The sequence below is a fragment of the Panulirus ornatus genome, chromosome 56 (assembly GCF_036320965.1).
Source record: "Panulirus ornatus isolate Po-2019 chromosome 56, ASM3632096v1, whole genome shotgun sequence".
Taxonomy (NCBI): domain Eukaryota; kingdom Metazoa; phylum Arthropoda; class Malacostraca; order Decapoda; family Palinuridae; genus Panulirus; species Panulirus ornatus.
Window position 1 is genome coordinate 14,804,266 of NC_092279.1, and position 23,445 is coordinate 14,827,710.

At 47.6% G+C, this 23,445-nt stretch overlaps 1 protein-coding gene across 2 annotated transcripts in view; it reads left to right on the forward strand.

Moving 5' to 3' along the window:
• Positions 1 to 23,445, forward strand: part of mGluR (metabotropic Glutamate Receptor) — a 439,303-nt gene that overhangs the window by 302,506 nt on the left and 113,352 nt on the right. The gene's annotated exons all lie outside the window — the stretch shown is intronic.

A 23,445-nucleotide genomic window follows, 5' to 3' on the forward strand; every position in this document is an offset into this window, starting at 1 on the left:
TTGCAGGGAGGAGACCTGACGGTGCATCACGAAGTTGTCTCTGCGGTCATGATCTCCTTTGTGTTAGAAACAGGATCGGCACAGCAGGAGTGAGTGGATGGAAGAGTGAGTGGGTGAGGGAATGCCATGACGGAGAGGATGGAAAGGAATGGGAGAGAATGGGGGAAGGAAGGAGATGGAAGGTAAATATGGGTTGTGATGTTGGGTAGTGGGGAAGGAATGGGTGATGGGGAAGCTTGGGAAGGACAGACAGTGGCAGGGAAGAGAGGAATGGGTGATGGGGAAGACGAAGGAGGGGAAACAGAGTCAGGAAAACACAGGCTGACCCGGAAGATGGCCATGTCTCAGGATCACCTCATTCACGTCCTGTAGTAAATTGAATTTCTCAGACCTGTGTAAAGGTGCTGGACACACTCTTTCATCCAGTCTTCTTTCCTAAAAAGTTATGTCGTACAAGTATAGATTCTTTGATTACCTATAGACGTGGGTAAACCCCCCTCTCAGTAAAGACGTTATGGCACCCTCCGTGGTGTAACGGTGAGCGTCGAGGACCATGATGCGATCGCGGGCCGCCCGGGTCGAGGGCATAGGTTCGAATCCTGGTTCAGGCTGTCGGTCCACAGTCGACCCACCCAGGTGTTGGTCGATATAACAGGTGGTAACCTGTCTTAGGGAAGGAGATATATATATATATATATATATATATATATATATATATATATATATATATATATATATATATATATATATATATATATATTCACCCCGTACGTTTTCTATCCCGCGGTTATGAATGATGGAAAACGAGTTGAGTCTCGGGAATACGTCTCCCGTGAACTGTTGAGTCTCTCTCTCTCTCTCTCTCTCTCTCTCTCTCTCTCTCTCTCTCTCTCTCTCTCTCTCTCTCTCTCTCTCTCTCTCTCTCTCCTTTTATGAAAAGATTCTGTTGAAATCCAAACTTTTAATGAGAACGCCTTTTGCATGTGTAATTGGGCTGAATTTCGCAAGAGGAAACACCGCTTTTTTGGGGGGTAGGGGGTAGGGGCCTTGTGTCTCCATTGTTCCGTCGCGAATGACGCAATTAGAACTGTAGCGTACACGTTATTGGTGCCTTGGTCTCGCTCCCCCTCCCCTACCCCCACCTAAACCCCCCCCACCCTTGAGCTACACTCCTGTGTGTTGACACGTTAAAGCACCGTGCTGTTACTCGTCTTCCCATACCCCCTTCCCTCAGTGCCTACCGTTTTACGAAATAACTTTGGCACATAGTCGCACGCCACGGAACTGTTTCGAAAGAATGTCTTCTGTCCACCTCCCTTCCGTTTCCTCTCCCACCCAATCTCTCGTCTCCCTCTCTCTCTCTCTTTCCTTTCCATCTAGCTCCCATATTCCTTCCCTCCTTCTCGTTCCCTTCCCTCCGTCTTCCTACTCTCTCATAGTTGCCTCCGCCACTCTCCATTTAATTGTTATTTTTCTCTACACCTCTTCTTCCTCCTCCTCCTCCTCTACCTTCTGTCCCTCTTCGGTCTCCTCCCTTCCAGCGACGTCTTCCTCCTCCTCCTCCTCCTCCTCCTCCTCCTCCTCCTCCCACGTCATTTGTTTATCTCCAAGATTTCACAGGCCCGTGGGAGGCCCTCCGCCTGGGGAATAAAAGCCACTTGCAGTCGGGAGGACCTCAGAGCTGCGACGTCCTTTGTGTTCACGCCACGTTATACTCAACCTCCCGCCCTCCAGGTTATATATCACAGGCTCCTCCTCCTCCTCCTCCTCCTCCTCCTCCCTCCTCCCCCTGGCCAACACCGGTGCCCCAGGATCACAGATCCACCCCTGGCGATCAGACGACTACAACATTCCCCTCGTTGAAGAGTCGTCAAATGCACTCATTGGAGGTCGTCAATAGCCCCGTTGATGTGTGTATTTTTTCCTAGGCTAGTACTGTTGTGTTGATGGTGGTGGGTGGAGTCGCCCGTAGGTGGAAGGGACCGCGTGAATCTGGACCGCCGTGTGCGTGGACCGGCCGCTGGCCACACTTTTTCTCCACTCTACCCTCCACTTCGGGACACCACCCGACCACCACCGTCTTCCACCGGCTATTCGCCTTCTGCGACAGCGCCCGTCGTAAACCTCGATTAAAGTTCCCCCTGGGGACGTGAAGGGTAAGCTTACAACCTCCCAATTTCTGTCGTTGGGTTCTGTCAGGCCGATGGATTTGTGTCCACGCCCGGGGATGGGGTGGAAGATGGGGTGTAGGGGACTTTCTGATACGCCCCCGCCCCGTAAAAACAGAGGAGGCGTATTGTCAGCCGGGAGAGTGGTGTGTGTGTGTGTGTGTGTCTGTGTGTCTGTTTTCTTTCAGACACACACACACACACACACACACACACACACACACACACACACACACACACGTCATACCCAGTGCTGACTGAGTCATTCTGTATGAGGCGTACAATAGGAGGGGTCTCTCTCTCTCTCTCTCTCTCTCTCTCTCTCTCTCTCTCTCTCTCTCTCTCTCTCTCTCTCTCTCTCTCTCTCTCTCTCTCTCTCTCTCTCTCTCCCTAGCTCCGAGCAGCTCAGCCATGTTCGGACGTGCCGTCGTCGACGTCACCTGGCTACCGACGAGGACGCGTCGCCACGCCCTCGTGCTCGCTCACCCTGAGACCGACAGACAGACGGCCTCCTCCTCCCCGCCCCCTCCCAACCCCGATGAAGCGACGACGACGTCACACGTTACTCTCGAAAATGAACTCACGAAGTGAAAGCAATCCGATGAGGTTTTTTTCTTTTGCTCCTGTATTTTGCCGTCGTTGGTCCGTCATTCGACGAACACGTCCCTTTGTCCGCAACACTCTTGTTCAAATATCGAGAGAAGAAGAAGAAGAAGAAGAAGAAGAAGAAGAAGAAAACGCTTCGCAGTAACATCAAAGTGTGGCTATGAATGCGTCCCTTGACACGAGTGTGTGCGTGCGCGCGCGCCCCTCCCCCCAACAACAAAGCGCAAGTGCGAATGTCAACAGCGATAAATGTGATCCCGCCGGGCAAGATGCCAGAGAGACAGTGTGACAAGGAAGCTGAAAATCCTGTCCTCAAGGTAGGGCTCGTCACACCTATGCGTCCATTGGCTTGATCCCAGACGTTACTCAGACCTGTGTGCGTCATGTGAACTTTGGTCACGCCACACTTGTCGTATTGCCCGCCTGTGGTTTTTTTTTTTTCTCTCTCTCTCTTTCTTTCTTTTGAGCAACCCACGTCATGGGTTATGTATATATGTATAACCTCTTGGGTATTTTGGACTCTCCCACTTTTAGGTTAGGCTTCAGGGTCTGTGTCTTTGCTTTTTCGGGTGCAAAGAACATCGATTTCCGGCTCTGTGTGTGTGTGTGTGTGTGTGTGTGTGTGTGTGTGTGTGTTGGGTTGAGGTGGGGGTTTGGATTGGGTTGGGTTAGGGGTTGGGGTGGGGACAGTAAGGATGGTGCATGTCCTATTGGCTAGACGAAAATCTCCCCAGGGGAGATGGGCAAGTATGGAGTGCCGCGGGTGAGATGTTGTGAACGATTTTCATATCGCGAGTCTTGAGGACAGAGAGAGAGAGAGAGAGAGAGAGAGAGAGAGAGAGAGAGAGAGAGAGAGAGAGAGAGGTCGTCCCAAAGTCCAGAATGTCGAGTGGAGGAGAGTCCTTTTGTGCCTACTGCAGGATTCATAATGACGTCGGGATAGGTGGCCATCAGACACACACACACACAAAAAAAAAGGGCGCCCCGTCCCGTCCCTGACATGACACATTACCCCTCACTAGACGAGTGATCTTCGCGCCACAGATACTACCCCCTCCTCACTACGCAAGTATCCCTCGCCAGCTGGAAAAAGAAGTAAGAAGAAGAAGAAAAAAAAAAAAATGGGAAGAATTCGGTCAATCATCAATACTCCTTAAGGGAAAACAAATAAATATATCCAGGAATTATTTCTCCGCATGTTTGTTCTGTCAGCGACCAAACAAAGGTGGGTATTATTAAGGTTTGGCCGTCGTGCTGTGATGCCAGATGAGGCGCGGCTCTTTTGGTTCTTTGGCGTGCCTCTCCCGCCGCCGCCGCCCTTGCGACGGTGAGGGATTGAGTCGCTTTGTTACGCGAAGCGACTTCAGTGCCCCTGGCGTAAGGCGGAGGGTGTGTGCGTGGTGGGGGAGCACCGAGTGTGTGGCGGTGGGGGTGGGAGAGGCGTATGTACCTGATCCACCACCACCTTTGACCTGACCATTAAAGGTCAGGTCAAAGTCCAGGTCATCCTACCAACAGTTCGTCACCGTCGCGACCTGCTCAGAGGTTTATTAATCGCTCGCTAATGTTATGAAAACCAGTCACCTACGAAAGACTAGAATTGATTGGCAGTCGGTGAACGCGTCCATCTTACCCCGCACCAGTCATGACTCACGTCTTGGATCCCTCTGAATCAGAAGAGCTACCTGGTCTTCATTTCCGCCCACGTCCACTTGTTCTACACACCTTTCCAAAACCCCTTACCTGAGTTTCGCCGTCATAAAGACGTCTATTTATCCGTCGTACTAGAAGGAACGTTAACATCACGTCCCTCTTTGGAACTCTCCGTCCCTGAGTTCAGATCGGTACCACATTGACGATCCGTCAACAAATGTATCGTCGTAAAACATTTCGTCGTCTTTATCAGTAAATCCCAGAAGGCTGGAGTCAGACTGAGCTCTGTAGTTACTTGAGTAACTCGGAGAACTACAGGAGGAATGGGAGTCATGTAGTGTGCGAGACGAAAATGGTTACATGGTTCGCTACTGTTGTAGGATGAGGAGATGATAGCCTCAGAAATTGTGGCTAATTTGCCACCTTCACTTGTTGTAGGTTTCGCCTGTTGTTTGTGGTAGGTCTCTACTTGTATAGCCTCTGGCTCCAGTTCAGCCAACATATCTTTTCCCACGAAGATTGCAACTGTGGCCACCAAGCATTCTTGACGGTCGGGGGATCTGTTCCCTCACCCCCAACTCACATCCAAGCCACCCTCCAGGGTCCTGGATACCCAGGTCCTCGAGCCTTTTCCATCCTTTCCCTCACAATGAAATGTAAATCAGATCTGCAGTTCATCTCGAGTCTCAAATAGGAGGTGTTTTTGAGGGGACGTCTGGTGGTACCCGGCTCTTGTGATGATAGGAGTTCCTGGACGTGAGAGGCGTCGAGGGAAGACCTTGGAGGGAAAAGTAAGGCAATTGCTACCCCGTCAGACGCACCAGTTCTTGGTCTTTATGTTTCCTGCAGGAAAAGAGACTTGTTTGGCGAGGGACACGTCCCTGAGGAGTATTGATAGAGAAACAACAATGTAATCGCCTCTTGGGTATTTCTTCAAAGATCTTTTCTGTGTTATTTCACCAACGTCTTGATTTGGTATCAGTTCTCTTCTTCTTCTTGACCATTTTGGTTGTGATTGTACTGAACGCAGTCTCCCGCTGGCTCTCATCTCTTAGAAGTTCTTGTGGGTTCGTTTCTTCCTTGGGTGTCAAATATTCCCGGGCATTGAACACCTCCTTGTCTCTAGTTTCCCTTCATATTTTCCTTTGTAAGTGTCCTCCTTTTGAAGATGTAATTTCCTTCCCCACTTTTTTTTTGTGTGTGTATTCTTCACCGTTTTCTATCCTTAGAGTACAGAGCATCGTAACTCTGTGGTAAGTATTTTCCTTTGAAAGTTTGGTTACGAGGTCGTTTTCCTGGCAGCGCCCGGGAGACGTGGAGGGGAACTTGTTGCCGTCGCTGAGAGCACCAGCAGTAGGGTCTCCCGTAACCCATACATTCTCTTCCCTCCGCTGAACCTCCAGCATGTGCCGGGGCGCCCGGGCGTGTTGAGGGAGACCCACACAGGTGGTCATTACGGACCACAGGCGTCGCGCCGTCGTGCTCGGGGCGTCGCGCCGTCGTGCTCGAGGCGTCGCACCGTCGTGCTCGAGGCGTCGCACCGCCGTGCTCGAGGCGTCGCACCGCCGTGCTCGAGGCGTCGCACCGCCGTGCTCGAGGCGTCGCGCCGTCGTGCTCGAGGCGTCGCGCCGTCGTGCTCGGGGCGTCGCGCCGTCGTGCTCGAGGCGTCGCGCCGTCGTGCTCGGGGCGTCGCGCCGTCGTGCTCAAGGTGTCGCGTCCCTCGTGCAGAAGCGGATGAAAGCGAAACAAATTGCTGTGGCACGGAAGTTTGGCAAGCACTCCAATAACGTCCAAGCTCTCAAGCAAACACCAGAGACTCTCTGAGGGGCAATATTCTCTGTCACCGTCCTGTCGCTACCTCTTCAGTACCACCAGATACACGACCGCTAGTTAACACGACGGTCGTCACAGACGGCCACAGATGCGAACACTTCGGAAATAAGTTACTCGTAAATCGATAGCAACTCATTTTCTTTATTGTGGTGTTACTGTATTAACTATTGTATCACCATCGCATCTCTGGTCATACAGCTTGTAGGCATATCATTCGTAATAGCAACACTTGTGTATATTTGTCTTATCCCGGCGTTACTGTATTAGTCATTCATTGTATTGCCACTGTATACCTCTGGGTGGGGAGGTCACACAACACGGTGAGGATACCTCACCACGCAGCACACAGCACGACCCAGTCATTGTACGTTGTGGTGGTGATCATCTCTCCCCCGTGAATATCAGCTTTAACAAGCAGGCTGTGTGGGTAAATGGAGAATTATACTGAAAATGTACATTTAATTTTTTATGGCCAGATTACAGTGGCTGTTGTCAGGTAGAAGGCCCCCCCCCCCCTTGATTGGGGGGGGGGGGGGGGGGGGGCGGTCGACCAAACCGCCCTGGGCGAATTCCGACAGAGATGGACGTAATTGGATTTATCCCGCCCGCCCTCCAACTCCACCACCCCCAGACACACGCACACACACACACTCCCGACGCCGTAGCGCAAAAAAGGATGATCACGCAGTGTCGTAATTACGGTCGTCACCGACACTTAAGACGTGGATTTTGCGTAGCCGGCGAAGAATGAAGATGAATACGAGTCCGTTTCGTTCCATAGAGTCTCATCGACGTCAGAGACTGTGTGTATACGCAATACGCCGGAAACAAACAGAGCGGTAAGCCGGCGTGGCCACACCCCCCCGTCGCAACGCAAGGGATACGTCAGCTCGGAACTAACCAATTAAGTGCCAGGGAAAAAATACACGTCAGTGTCCCTAAAGTTATGTTTTACCAGTTCACTATGTGTCCCTAATGCTTCCCTGTGTCCTGTGGTTATGGCTGGTTTTCTGTTCGTTACTCCTATGTAATATATATATATATATATATATATATATATATATATATATATATATATATATATATATATATATATATATATATATATATATACGTATTTTTATTTTATTATATTATACTTTGTCGCCGTCTCCCGCGTTAGCGAGGTAGCGCAAGGAAACAGACGAAAATGGCCCAACCCACTCACACACACATGTATACGCATACACGTCCACACACAGATATAATATATATATATATATATATATATATATATATATATATATATATATATATATATATATATATATATATATATATATACATATATATATATGTGTGTGTGTGTGTGTTTGTGTGTTACGTAAATAAAAACGATTGTTCTGTCAATTTTTTTTTAATGTTCTTACAAAGATAACGTCACACACACTATCAATGGTTCGCTGTAACAGTAAAGTGTGTATGACGTATTATATCTTCCCTCATGATATGGCTTAAGGAGATTACAGTTTAATTTTATTTTTCCCCCTTTTCGTCCGCCACGCCTCGCGGGACAGAATGGGGCCAGATAAGATAAAGTGCGGATATTTTAAAGTCTGTTATCTGCGATGGGGATTATAGTGTGGTTATGACGCGAACTGATAAAAGATCTTGACAGGTGGAACTCACAGGTGCTAGGCCTCCCTCTCTGGCATTAATGCCTCTCTCTTGCTTTCGAAGCGAGATTTCGTTTAGGTATTCAAACGCGCATTTTTCTTTTTTTCTTTTCTTTTTTTTTTCTTTGTTCTGGTGGGCGATTTTTTCCCCATCACCGAGGCGCGTTGTCATAGTCCTCGAAAAGTTCTCTAATCCTAATCATCTCGACACTCCATTGTGTCCTACATTGTGTTTCCGTTGTTAGCATGATATATATATATATATATATATATATATATATATATATATATATATATATATATATATATATATATATATATATATATATATATATATCCCCCACTTTTGCGTTCGCTGGGAGAGAGAGAGAGAGAGAGAGAGAGAGAGAGAGAGAGAGAGAGAGAGAGAGAGAGAGAGAGAGAGAGAGAGAGAGAGAGAGAGAGAGAGAGAGAGAGATTAAGAGGGACATAGACCAAAGCGGAGGGTCATTCATCAACTATTCAAGCCGCTCGCATGTGAAAGATGCAGAAGAACAGAGTTGGGAAGAGGCCCCCCGCGCCACACACCCCCCCCAAACAACCCATCACCCGTCTTTCCCCCCCCCCCCCCTTCCCCTCCTCCTCCTCAAGCAAACACTGGCGGTGGTGTGTTCTTCCGACGTTGGCCTCCGTGAATAATGTAGCGTCTGTACACTGGAGGACTGGGAGGAGGGGGGCGCCTCCGTCACCCGAGGCAGATTGAGGAGTCGATCCTCCTCTAGCGGGCTGCACGGAGCGTACAAGCACGCGACCTCCAGACTTGTGCCCATTGGTGACACTGCAAGAGAGAGTGGAGAAAAAGATCTCCTCCTCCTCCTCCTCCTCTCTGTCTTGGACAGAACCGTTTACCGTCAACGTAAAGGGTGAAAACCTACCACAAATGCCTTGATAGTTCTGTCTACTAGTCGCCCGTCTGCTGGGAGTCTGTATGGCTCCATACATACAGACGTGTCGACGGTCTGTTTGCTAACGACCCGTCAGAGAGAAGGAATGTCTTTTTATCTCTAGACAGACAGACAGACAGACGATCTTCCCCGTCCACAAGTCCCTCTGCTGTCAAAGGCTACGTACAGAGAATACAGACGTGTAGACGGACACAGACGATCTTTCTCAGCCAGCCAACTCCGTGTCTCCTGTCAATGGGTATGTCTCGGAAGTCGGGACATGCAGACGGCCTGTATGACCATCCTCCACCTCCCAGGCAGACACACACACACACACACTCCTCCTCCTCCTCCTGTGCCTCTCCAGTAGCTTATGTTCTTCTTACCCACACCAGCCGCTCGGTTCGTGCTCATCCCCAGCTACGTGACCAAGTCGCCCGCTCCCGCATCCAGAGGAACCTTTTTGTCTTTTTATTTTCCAGGGTAATATTTGTCTTGGAATCCTGACCCTCCATGAATTTTGCGACCACCCCGTTTGAAAAAGATAAATGACCATTTATTTTTTTTTTCCTTTATAATCCCGGTATGTGTTCTTATATACGCAAGGTTTATTGGTGTATACGCAAAGGTTTATTGGTATATACGCCAAGGTTTATTGGTGTATACGCCAAGGTTTATTGGTGTATACGCCAAGGTTTATTGGTATATACGCCAAGGTTTATTGGTGTATACGCCAAGGTTTATTGGTATATACGCCAAGGTTTATTGGTATATACGCCAAGGTTGATTGGTATATACGCCAAGGTTTATTGGTATATACGCCAAGGTTTATTGGTGTATACGCCAAGGTTTATTGGTGTATACGCCAAGGTTTATTGGTGTATACGCCAAGGTTTATTGGTATATACGCCAAGGTTTATTGGTATATACGCCAAGGTTGATTGGTATATACGCCAAGGTTTATTGGTGTATACGCCAAGGTTTATTGGTGTATACGCCAAGGTTTATTGGTATATACGCCAAGGTTTATTGGTGTATACGCCAAGGTTTATTGGTGTATACGCCAAGGTTTATTGGTATATACGCCAAGGTTTATTGGTATATACGCCAAGGTTTATTGGTATATACGCCAAGGTTTATTGGTATATACGCCAAGGTTTATTGGTATATACGCCAAGGTTTATTGGTATATACGCCAAGGTTTATTGGTATATACGCCAAGGTTTATTGGTATATACGCCAAGGTTTATTGGTATATACGCCAAGGTTTATTGGTATATACGCCAAGGTTTATTGGTATATACGCCAAGGTTTATTGGTATATACGCCAAGGTTTATTGGTATATACGCCAAGGTTTATTGGTATATACGCCAAGGTTTATTGGTATATACGCCAAGGTTTATTGGTATATACGCCAAGGTTTATTGGTATATACGCCAAGGTTTATTGGTATATACGCCAAGGTTTATTGGTATATACGCCAAGGTTTATTGGTGTATACGCCAAGGTTTATTGGTATATACGCCAAGGTTTATTGGTGTATACGCCAAGGTTTATTGGTGTATACGCCAAGGTTTATTGGTATATACGCCAAGGTTTATTGGTGTATACGCCAAGGTTTATTGGTATATACGCCAAGGTTTATTGGTATATACGCCAAGGTTTATTGGTATATACGCCAAGGTTTATTGGTATATACGCCAAGGTTTATTGGTATATACGCCAAGGTTTATTGGTATATACGCCAAGGTTTATTGGTATATACGCCAAGGTTTATTGGTATATACGCCAAGGTTTATTGGTATATACGCCAAGGTTTATTGGTATATACGCCAAGGTTTATTGGTGTATACGCCAAGGTTTATTGGTATATACGCCAAGGTTTATTGGTATATACGCCAAGGTTTATTGGTATATACGCCAAGGTTTATTGGTATATACGCCAAGGTTTATTGGTATATACGCCAAGGTTTATTGGTATATACGCCAAGGTTTATTGGTGTATACGCCAAGGTTTATTGGTATATACGCCAAGGTTTATTGGTATATACGCAAGGTTTATTGGTATATACGCCAAGGTTTATTGGTATATACGCCAAGGTTTATTGGTATATACGCCAAGGTTTATTGGTATATACGCCAAGGTTTATTGGTGTATACGCCAAGGTTTATTGGTATATACGCCAAGGTTTATTGGTATATACGCCAAGGTTTATTGGTATATACGCCAAGGTTTATTGGTATATACGCCAAGGTTTATTGGTATATACGCCAAGGTTTATTGGTATATACGCCAAGGTTTATTGGTATATACGCCAAGGTTTATTGGTATATACGCCAAGGTTTATTGGTATATACGCCAAGGTTTATTGGTATATACGCCAAGGTTTATTGGTATATACGCCAAGGTTTATTGGTATATACGCCAAGGTTTATTGGTATATACGCCAAGGTTTATTGGTATATACGCCAAGGTTTATTGGTATATACGCCAAGTTTTATTGGTATATACGCCAAGGTTTATTGGTGTATACGCCAAGGTTTATTGGTATATACGCCAAGGTTTATTGGTATATACGCCAAGGTTGATTGGTATATACGCCAAGGTTTATTGGTATATACGCCAAGGTTTATTGGTGTATACGCCAAGGTTTATTGGTATATACGCCAAGGTTTATTGGTGTATACGCCAAGGTTTATTGGTGTATACGCCAAGGTTTATTGGTGTATACGCCAAGGTTTATTGGTGTATACGCCAAGGTTTATTGGTGTATACGCCAAGGTTTATTGGTGTATACGCCAAGGTTTATTGGTATATACGCCAAGGTTTATTGGTGTATACGCCAAGGTTTATTGGTGTATACGCCAAGGTTTATTGGTGTATACGCCAAGGTTTATTGGTGTATACGCCAAGGTTTATTGGTATATACGCCAAGGTTGGGGATTTATATCCTTGTTTCGCTGTAAGTATTCCTAGTGATGCGTTCTTGTGAGAAACATGGAAACATCGAGTGTGTGAGAGAGACACGACCGGGTTCAACGTCTACGAAAAACATTTCATTTATGTGTGCCGAAACCTGATCGTGCCCCTCACTAAAATATACGTTAGTTCATACCCTTGTGACTGTTGAAGGGTGAAGCTAACATTAGAATGAGAGAAAATGTTCAAAATATGACGTAGAATATTCAAAGTATGACAGAATATTCAAAATATGACAGAATATTCAAAATATGACAATATTCACAATATGACAGAATATTCAAAAGCTGACATAGAATATTAAAGATATGACACATAGAACATTCAAAATAAAAGTCTGTTAATGTCACTGGACGAAATATCATCACAATGGGTTTACATATCATTTCTCAAAGACATTAGAGATATGCCAAATTAGTTCGTACTGGCCATCTACCTTGGGAGAGAACGTTGATATTCGGATTTCATCGTGACGTGACGTCTCTGTAAGTTAGGCAGGAAGTAACCCACCCTGAGTGCCACTGGCGAAGCCAGGGAAAGTGTCGCCAGTGAACACACACACACATATACTGTCTGTGATGATGACGTGTTGAATATCGGGTGTGGGAAGTGAGGCATTTCTTGCCCTCTGAAGACACACACAGTGACGGCACCTGGGTCGAGATGATTGTTCAATATCTGGGAATATCGTCAAGAATACGTTGATTTTGTTATTGTTCAATATCTAAGAATATCGTCAAGAATATGTTTATTTTGTTATTGTTCAATATCTAAGAATATCTTCAAGAATACGTTGATTTTGTTGTTCAATATTTGGGAATATCGTCAAGAATACGTTGATTTTGTTATTGTTCAATATCTAAGAATATCGTCAAGAATATGTTTATTTTGTTATTGTTCAATATCTAAGAATATCTTCAAGAATACGTTGATTTTGTTGTTGTTCAATATCAGGGAATATCGCCAAGAATACGTTGATTTTGTTATTGTTCAATATCTGGGAATATCGTCAAGAATACGTTGACTTTGTTGTTGTTCAATGTCAGAAAAATCGTTAAAAATACATTAATTTAGGCTCCACCAACATCCCTTGACCGCCGTCAAAAGTATATTCAATTCACTCCCCCTCCCCCCTTTGAATACCGTCAGTAATGAGTTACTTTATACGTCAGTTCCGTTCCCGGGTATTTCTGTCCCTTCGGAAGAGATTCCCCCGTTTTCTCTCGTCCTCCTCCTCCACCTTCCCGCCCGTTTTGTACACATTTTTCCACGAATGGGCAAATCCACTTTCGGTGCCTCGGGTTCGACTCCCGTGCAGACTAATTGGCTAAATTTCTGGATCGTTCTCCTGCCGCGTATCTAAATAGCTTCCCAGGGTTGCATTTCCCCAGGGGCTGTTTGCCCAGGATGTATTCCCTCTCTCTCTCTCTCTCTCTCTCTCTCTCTCTCTCTCTCTCTCTCTCTCTCTCTCTCTCTCTCTCTCTCTCTCTCTCTCTTCCCCCCCCCCTTCCCCCAAGGGGTGTATCCTCCCGGCTTGTATTTTCCCCGGGGGATGTATTCTCTCAGTCTGTATTCCCGTGGTCTAGTCCGTCGGGGTGTATTCTCCCAGGCTGTATTCCCTCAGGGTGCCTACCGCCGTGTTGTATTTCTTAGGCTGTATTCCCTCAGGGTGTAGCCCCGTCGTGGTGTACTCCTCTCAAGATGTATTCCCTTTGGTTGTGGTCTCCCCAGGGTGTGGTCTCCCCAGGATGTGGTCTCCCCAGGGTGTGGTTGTGGTCTCCCCAGGGTGTGGTCTCCCCAGGGTGTGGTTGTGGTCTCCCCAGGATGTGGTTGTGGTCTCCCCAGGGTGTGGTTGTGGTCTCCCCAGGGTGTGGTTGTGGTCTCCCCAGGGTGTGGTGCAGGGCTCCCCAGGGTGTGGTTGTGGTCTCCCCAGGGTGTGGTGCAGGGCTCCCCAGGGTGTGGTTGTGGTCTCCCCAGGGTGTGGTTGTGGTCTCCCCAAGGTGTGGTTGTGGTCTCCCCAGGGTGTGGTTGTGGTCTCCCCAGGGTGTGGTTGTGGTCTCCCCAGGGTGTGGTTGTGGTCTCCCCAAGGTGTGGTTGTGGTCTCCCCAGGGTGTGGTTGTGGTCTCCCCAGAGTGTGGTTGTGGTCTCCCCAAGGTGTGGTTGTGGTCTCCCCAGGATGTGGTTGTGGTCTCCCCAGGGTGTGGTTGTGGTCTCCCCAGGGTGTGGTTGTGGTCTCCCCGGCGTGCCAGGGAGACCTCGCATGCTCCGGGTGGCAGCTCCTTCCATGAGAATATTGCCTGGCCGAGCGGCCTGGAAACAAATGTTCCAGGCTGCAGTGAATCGTGCTGCGTGTTTTACTGGCGCCCTAGAAAGACTGTGTGGCGAGGGCGATGAATGCTGGTGGACGTGTGTGTGTGTGTGTGTGTGTGTGTGGAGGTTGGGGAAGCTAGGCGGAGCAATCCGGTAGACGCTTGTCATGCTTGGCCCCAGCCCGTGGAAATGTAGTGGCCTGGTGGGACCGCGGCCTCTGTAGTCCTTCACTCCTACACTCGCCTCTGGTGAATAATGAGTCAAGGAACTTCAGGATATCGGAATAATGAATCGTACGCTTCTACAGTCGTTTCCAGTGAATAATGAATCCTACATACCTGCAGTCATTCTTGGTGGAAATGGAATCGCACACTTCTACAGTCGTTTCCAGAGAATGACCAAGTGGATGCCTGTGAGGCTGGAGGAGGTCAGGTGGCATTCCTGCAGTCGGCCGTCAGAACATCTCGATGGCTCTTTGTGAAGAAGTGCTGTAGCCCCAGGCAAGATCTCCTGCAGTACCTTGATGGAATTATCCTCTCGCCCAGCTGACATCCCTGCAGTCGCTGGCGGAAATGCGCTGGTTGGTGCCCAGGAAATATTCCTACATCTATTGTAGAATACGTCGACCCCAAAATAAAGTTCAGTCTCTTGGGGAAAATACAGTGGTCTTGGCACACAATTTTAGCTGACCCTTCAGGTTAGTTTGAATGGTGTTATCTGTGAATTGGCGTAGTTCCAGCAAGTCCTTAAGGTATTCTGAGAAAAGCATATCATCCTAGTGAACTAACACCCATGTCAGAAAAAGAGCAGTTAGTGGTTTGGGAAAGTACACAATCTCGAAGAACGCCTGGCAGTGGATTGTAAAGACTTAATGGCTCGCCCCGGCGCCTTGTGAGCTGGTGTTATTATCAAAATCAACACGAAGACAGTACACGGGTCTGCCCCAGACACGAGACTGCTTGTGAGAACACAGATGTCCGGAGGCTTGTTGATACAGGCGTCGCAACTGGCAGTTAGTTTGCATAATCTTAATGACAGTCAGAAGTGGAGGTCTCCAGGCCGGTCCAGACCCCGTCCCCTAACTTAATCCCGGAAAGCACTTCCTCAGTCGTCTGGAAACGAGGACACATGTCCTTGATTGCAGTGATGTACCAACGTTGGAGTTCAAGGACTTGGAAGACGATGATACAAGCCTTTGATTTGCAAGTGATCAGCGTTAGAGTTCAAGGCTGGGGACTCGCGGTCTTGAGGAAGATCAAGAAGTCATGGCTGAGGACATGACACAAGCCTTTGACTATACCAGTGACGAGCGTTGAGATTTCAAGTCTGTGAGGACTTGAACTCTTATGACAAAAGCCTTTTCCACTATACCCTCCACTGAGCGCCGAAGTTCAAGGCTCATGAGGACGAACTGAGGCTTGAGGACGACGGCGGAAGCTTTCCATCAAGGTGATCAGTGTCAAGGTTGATGACTGGACGATAACTTCAAGACGATGACCCTCAGGTCTCTGATGAAGATCTCTTGCCTTTGGATTCTACTGACGTGAAGACTGCTGGCGGTGGTGGTCGGCCAGTGTGTGACATCCTCCGTCACACTTTGGATTACGTTATCTTGTGTGACATCCTCCGTCACACTTTGAGTTACGTTATCTTGTGTGACATCCTCCGTCACACTTTGGGTTACGTTATCTTGTGTGACATCCTCCGTCACACTTTGGGTCGCGTTATCTTGTGTGACATCCTCCGTCACACTTTGGGTCGCGTTATCTTATGTGACATCCTCCGTCACCCTTTGGGTTACGTTATCTTGTGTGACATCCTCCGTCACACTTTGGGTTACGTTATCTTGAGGTCTGTGAGCTCGGTCGGCACTTTGTTACGGTGACTCTGGAACGCTTCGGCTGGAATGGTTGTGATCTCTTCAAGCTCTATTGACGCTCAGAATTAGTCGTCTCGCTCCCTACCTCGTGAGGGCTATGATACAAACCTTTAACTGCTGTAACTAAGTCTTGTAACTTAACCAATTACCCATCCACACTTGTACGGGGAGGGAGTTTTACACCCGCGGGGGGTACCCTCTCTCTCTTGAACTTTCTCTGCCGTCGTAAAACTTCCTAAACTTTTGTATGGTGTCTTGAGTCATTATACTCTCACAGGATGTATTAAATTCTTCCACTACTACGAATCTCTGATAAAGATATTTCATTATATCCGGTGGCACCCTCGCCACATACCCCAGAAATGAAACCCATCAGCGTCATACGTAGTTTGAAGACTTAGAGGTTGTGATCAGATCACCCCTCACTCTTCTCTCTTCCGTGGTGTGTGTGTGTGTGTGTGTGTGTGTGTAGGCCAGCACGTACTGTAAACAAGGCCACCAGTCCAGAAGGTCACGTTACGGTGGCGTCACGTTGTTCCAGCTGTCTTCAAGCGGTGGGAGGTTTGCTCGTGTGTAACCAGAGCCCATGCTGGCCTCACTGAGCGAGGGCTGTAACACAGCCTACCACAGTGGGGGTCAGCTGTTGCACACACACAACTGCCGGCTGCTCAAGCAGATCATAGAACGCTGACCAGAATTCCACGGGGGTCAGGTCAGAAAGGTCACGCCATCACCTCCGTGGGTGCGTGGCGTCGCGGTCAAGGGTCGTAACGTCGTGGTCGAGGGTCATACCGTCGTGTTCCAGGGTCGTTCCGTCGTGCTCAAGGGGTTGTACGTACCGGCGGAGGAGGGACGACAGCGATTTGGGCTTAGGATTAGTTAGGACGTCTCCATCCAATCCCTTTAGAGGTACGATTGGAATTATGATTAACGCAGCGTTGAACACGATTGGTTCAACTCACGTTTTTGTTTGTCAATATATATATATATATATATATATATATATATATATATATATATATATATATATATATATATATATATATATATATATATGAAAAAGGACATACGGAAGTTGAATTGGGCGTAACGATGGTTGAGATTCCCTTTATGGTCATAGCTTTCCTGGCCAATTAACGCTAGTCTGGCGAACCTGTCGTTAGTCCTCGCTAATTGGTATTTTGATTGTTCGTCTCTCACTGATCACCAACTGGCCTGAGGGGGAACGGTCCTTTTAATTGATTCTTGTTAGAAGTTTATGCTCAGTACCTGGAGCATTGCTAGAAGCCAGCACTTGGCCCGTCAACACCTGTCGTGATAGAACACACACACACACACACACACACACACACACACACACACACACACACACACACCTGTCGCATCAACACCTGTCTTGGCTGAGCACACACACACACACACACCTGTCACATGAACACGTGTAATGACTGAACACACACACTTTTCACATCAACACCTGTCGTGACTGAACACACACACACACACACACACACACACACACACACACACACACACACACACACCTGTCTCACACCAACACTTGTCGTGACTCGCCACCAGCTTCATAAGACTCAGTTACTACAACACCTGTTATAGCACCCGGTTGTATCACGGCATGGCGCAGCACAGCCATCGCATCAACACCTGCCATAACTCAATAACACGTAGCTGCAAAAGAAAAAAGACAGCAACACTTGTCATAACACTTGCTTCTCGACATGTGTTAGGTTAGGATTACAGAGAGAGAGAGAGGGAGAGAGAGAGAGAGAGAGAGAGAGAGAGAGAGAGAGAGAGAGAGAGAGAGAGAGAGAGAGAGAGAGAGAGACGCATCTCTTGAGAACATCGTCTCTGTAAGACAGATGTGGGTGGGTCATGCGCCTGGTTTCAAGGTCTGGCTGAGTTATTTTGCTTGTTAAGGTCGGGTGGCTCATATGCTGGCCATGAGTGGGTTGTAGGTGTCACCTTCCACAGTCACTATGTTGTAGGTGTCACCTTCCACTGTCACTGTATGTTGTAGGTGTCACCTTCCACAGTCACTGTATGTTGTAGGTGTCACCTTCCACATTCACTGTATGTTGTAGGTGTCACCTTCCACAGTCACTGTATGTTGTAGGCGTCACCTTCCACAGTCACTGTATGTTGTAGGTGTCACCTTCCACAGTCACTGTATGTTGTAGGTGTCACCTTCCACAGTCACTGTATGTTGTAGGTGTCACCTTCCACAGTCACTGTATGTTGAAGGTGTCACCTTCCACAGTCACTGTATGTTGTAGGCGTCACCTTCCACAGTCACTGTATGTTGTAGGTGTCACCTTCCACAGTCACTGTATGTTGTAGGTGTCACCTTCCACAGTCACTGTATGTTGTAGGTGTCACCTTCCACAGTCACTGTATGTTGTAGGTGTCACCTTCCACAGTCACTGTATGTTGTAGGTGTCACCTTCCACAGTCACTGTATGTTGTAGGCGTCACCTTCCACAGTCACTGTATGTTGTAGGTGTCACCTTCCACAGTCACTGTATGTTGTAGGCGTCACCTTCCACAGTCACTGTATGTTGTAGGTGTCACCTTCCACAGTCACTGTATGTTGTAGGTGTCACCTTCCACAGTCACTGTATGTTGTAGGTGTCACCTTCCACTGTCACTGTATGTTGTAGGTGTCACCTTCCACAGTCACTGTATGTTGTAGGCGTCACCTTCCACAGTCACTGTATGTTGTAGGTGTCACCTTCCACAGTCACTGTATGTTGTAGGTGTCACCTTCCTTGTTACTAAGTCTTTTGTTACGGTCACTGTATGTTGCAGTTGTCGAATTCCACGATTTTTGTATGGTATCCAAACTGCCATATAGTAATGTAAGAAATGCTATTTTGTCGAGATAATTTTTTTTTCTCGCTTGAATTTCAATGTAAATATACGAGGGCAAAAATCTCGTCTTTTTTTTTCCTTGAGAATTAATTGGGTGTATGACAGTACGAGTCTTAAAAGGCTTCAGGCCATTTATGTGTCACTTTTGAACAGTCTAGTAAGTGAAGGGCATTCACTGTAATGATGTTTACTTTTCCAAGAGAGAGAGAGAGAGAGAGAGAGAGAGAGAGAGAGAGAGAGAGAGAGAGAGGGAGTGAGTGTGTGTGTGTGTGTGTGTGTGTGTGTGTGTGAATAACAATGTTCTCCTCCTCTACCTTCGAGGAAGTGGTCCTATTATCCGTCAAGATTAAAACTCTTGCCTCTCTTGTAGTCTTATCACAAAGCATTGATAATGAGAACATTCTCTCTCTCTCTCTCTCTCTCTCTCTCTCTCTCTCTCTCTCTCTCTCTCTCTCTCTCTCTCTCTCTCTCTCTCACGGCGTAAGTTATTCGGCCGCGAACGAACGTGCTTAGGGGGGGAATGAACTGACTCTGACGTCAAGAGACGAACGAATGTATTTGCCGAGGAAATGATCTGAGGGCAGGCGATCCTGGTGGACGCTCGGGTGAGGGAGTGTGTGTATACTGAGCAGCGAGACGGAGCTGGAGTGGAGGTGAGTGAGGAAAGGAGTGAAGATGATGGTTATCATTCACTGCCGTAGCCGGTTGGGCAGGTAGGTGAGTGGCCGGGTTGAGGCAGTGTGTGTGTGTGTGTGTGTGTGTGTGTGTGTGTGTGTGGTGGGTCGTTCTCGTCTCAGGATGAGGAAGAGTAATTTTTGGTGGTTCACTAGGTTTAGAAATTCTGTTAATTAGTTTTTGCTCATTAGTTTCAAGGCTCTGTAGATTTAGTGTGTTGGGAGATACGTTTAGTGTCACGAGGTAGTAATGGAAGGATGGCTGGGGTACAGTATGGTGGAACGAGGAAGGTAGAAACAGCCGCGAAGAGACTTGAGAACCTGGCGAGCGGTGTTGTGACTTGAAGGGATTATTGAGGAAGTTTAGAAGTCGGTAGATTCATTAGTATGAAATTTCTGGGGGGGGGGGAGTTGAAAAGGAACTATTTACTTCACACATATGTATGGTGAGGTATATGTTAGGGCTCATAGGAATGGTCTGGGAGATGCGTTGAAAATGAAGGAATTTCATTGAAGCTGCTGCTGAAGCCAGTTTCTCTCTCTCTCTCTCTCTCTCTCTCTCTCTCTCTCTCTCTCTCTCTCTCTCTCTCTCTCTCTCTCTCTCTCTCTCTCAGTAAGGCGTTTGCCTGGAGAGACAACGGCTGAAGGTCATAGTTCAAAGGTGATGTCACACACACTTGAGTTATGATCATAAGTTTGTTTGAAATCCTCGTGGATGTAATTTTGAGAGGAGGGATGGTAGTAGAGTATTATTCAGAAAGCGTGAGTCGGCGGAGCAGGATTGGAAAAGGATGAGAGGGATTGGAAGGGAAGTGGGGGTGTTGTTATAGGCAGATGATGTCGTTGCTGGGCGAGGTGACGGTGGGAGACCGGAACCGCAGGATAGTGTTGAGGGTATGTGAAGGAGTCAGTAAGAGGGAGGACTCTGGAAGCAAATGATAACAAGCATCGAGAAGATGACGTTTGAGGGACGGAATCACTTTATGTGGATTACGACCGAATGCGAAAGGCGGGATAGGAGTCCCGAGATGTCGGGTATCTGGAGTTGACATCTTGATTGAAGGAGGAGTGGAGGAAATCTATTAGGCTCCCGAGTGAGTGTCGGAAGGTAGGCAGCAGGCTGGTAGCGAGTTGAGATTTGTCACGAGCGAGTGAGTGAGGCGAGTTTTGCAGGCCAGATGGTGAGTCGTGTATAGGAGACATAGTTCACTCAGATATAATGCTGAGTCGTGAGACGTGAGCTTAGGGGGATAAGACTGGAAATGGTAAATGAGAATATAACCCACTGAGACTGATTTCCAGCACGTTAGAATGGGGATAAGGTGGAATGGACCAAGTCAGAATGAGGATGTCCAAAACCGAGACCTGGAACGGAATGGAAGAAGTGACTGTGGGACTGAATGTTGTGGAATGTCAAGACGGTTCGGTCGGGACGACGGAATGGACGAGGGAGGCGTGGTGAGGAGAGAGTCTGAGCGAACTGAGAGAAGAGGGAAAAGAGGGAGGGAAGGTCAGTGATTAAGTAGAAGGATAAGAGCGTGGGAGGAGGAGGAGGAGGAGGAGGCGGGTGGCGGCGATTGGGTGAATGGAGGCTCGGAAGGCTGTGCATGGATGGACCAGCTTGCGGGGAAATGGGAAACGGCGAACTGGGTAAGTAAATAAAGAGAACAAGACGCTAAACCATCTGTTTGGCTGACGTCATTCCCCGGGATATAGCCACCCGTACGTAACTCTGGGACCTTTGTGTCCACAACTTTGATCTTGCAGGAAACGCGTATGTTGTGCTCATGTCATATATTGTGCATCGCATCATAATGGCCATTAGACTAATTCCCTTGCCAGCTGTGGTACAAAGCTCTGGTAACACAGATCTTAATGGTTAGTATGCGTCATACTCATACAGATTGAGGTACGCTTGCTTCCCAGAATGGCTTTTGCAGCTGTGGATGTATATGTATTCTTGTATGCATACGTGCGCATACATCTACTTATGCTCACCAGTATATCCATGTATAACGTATGCATGTATGTATGTTTAAGCCAGTAGATTTCTGGTGCACATCCATTGCCTCACGTTTTGGGTGATCATCAACAGAGGACATTATGGCAGCCAAAGAAAGGTTGATCAAGTTAGTGCTGGAATGGACGCCAAGATCCCAGAATAAGTGATCAAAAGACAAACGGGAGTAAACCTGGGAGACATCATCACCTCTGCCGTAATTTTAAGTCTCGCCTTCCCTTCTATTGTATTCCCCTGGGTAACATCCATCTTCGTCCGTCTCTCATGTATTGTCGTCCCACACCGACACTTTCCGGAAAGATGACGCCCGAACATAAAGGGGAGTAGCGGCTTTAGCTGTACATATGTCCTTCCTCCCTCCTGGATTGCTCTTCGTATAAAGGTAGATACCTGTTATCCTCCATGGCCGATGGCTGGAACCTAGAGAGATTCATTGATCCGTTGTTGACCTCAACTTCCTACACAGGGATAAACAGTGAGTGGGAAGGAAGGAAGGAAGGAAGCGGGCGTCTCTGAGGTGGTTCTATCTGGAGTAGGTGTGAGAGTAATGGATACATTCACTGAGGAGATATAGCAGTGCCTCCCCTTCCCTCACCCTCTCCCTCCACATCTCCTGCCGGGGCTGACTTCTTTTCATGTGGGGTTGGAAGTTTCTGTCGGTCAAAAGAGGAGAAGCGGCTCAATTTCCGCGAATGAATGAGGTGAGAAATATGCAAATTAAGGGGTGTATATCATCGTGGTAGACCCGATACGTGTGTTACATGAATATCACTTCCGAAGTAGCTTAGGATTATGTTGTTTGCCCGACGTGATTCTGATTGTTACGACAACCTTGTTACGATGTTACGAAAATTGCGAATGTATGTGTGTTTGTCTGTGTGCGTCTTTGTATGTGTGTGTGTGTGTGTGTGTGTGTGTGTGTGTGTGTGTGTGTGTGTGTGTGTGTGTGTGATTGGAGTTACTTACGCAACCAAAGAACGTATTTAATTGGACTCCACAAGCTTCAAGGCTGCGCTCCGATCAGCAGCAGGGAAAGATTGTACTCCCGTGGATTTCGAGGTCCTTTGACGAAGTTGCACTCGTGTGGTGCGGCCTCGACAGAGGTGACTTTTGACCCACGGCGTAGCCACAAGCAGGTGGAGTCCGGTAACGAGAGAGAGAGAGAGAGAGAGAGAGAGAGAGAGAGAGAGAGAGAGAGAGAGAGAGAGAGAGGGTGTTAGTTAGGTTTTTCCACGCCAGATTAAGTAGTTTAAGAGACGCAGGCCTGGCATCCATATGGAGGCTCATTTTATCGAGTGGCTGAAGTTTGATTAGCAATTGTGGTGAGCGGCTCATGGCTCAGTTCAGGGGCCACCTCGTGTTGGGAGGAGGTCTCTCTCTCTCTCTCTCTCTCTCTCTCTCTCTCTCTCTCTCTCTCTCTCTCTCTCTCTCTCTCTCTCTCTCTCTCTCTCTCTCTCTCTCTCTCTTCACCTTCAGTGATTTCTTGAGGTCTCTTTCCCCACTTCTTCTGATCCTCCCCCTTCACAACCCACCGGCGTTTCCGAAGCTATGAGTGACTGGGGCGGCTGTCTGCCCGTTTATGCTGTGTGGTTGCAAGAGACAAGATGAGGCTGTCGCGGGAGGCAGGCGACGGCGAAGTCCCCACACGAGTCCTGCCGAAGGGGTCAGGAGGAACCAGAGTACTTGCCTGCTGTAGGGACCCTAAGGCCTCCTGTTGGGGTAGGTGAGCCCTGGGTGTCACTTGGGCCAAGATGTGTCCAGGTGCCGGGGCGTTGCGCTTGGGGATCGGGAGGCTGATTGGAACAGTGAGTCGGCCACGCCGATGGAGTGCATTGTGCGCCCGTGACTGTCAAG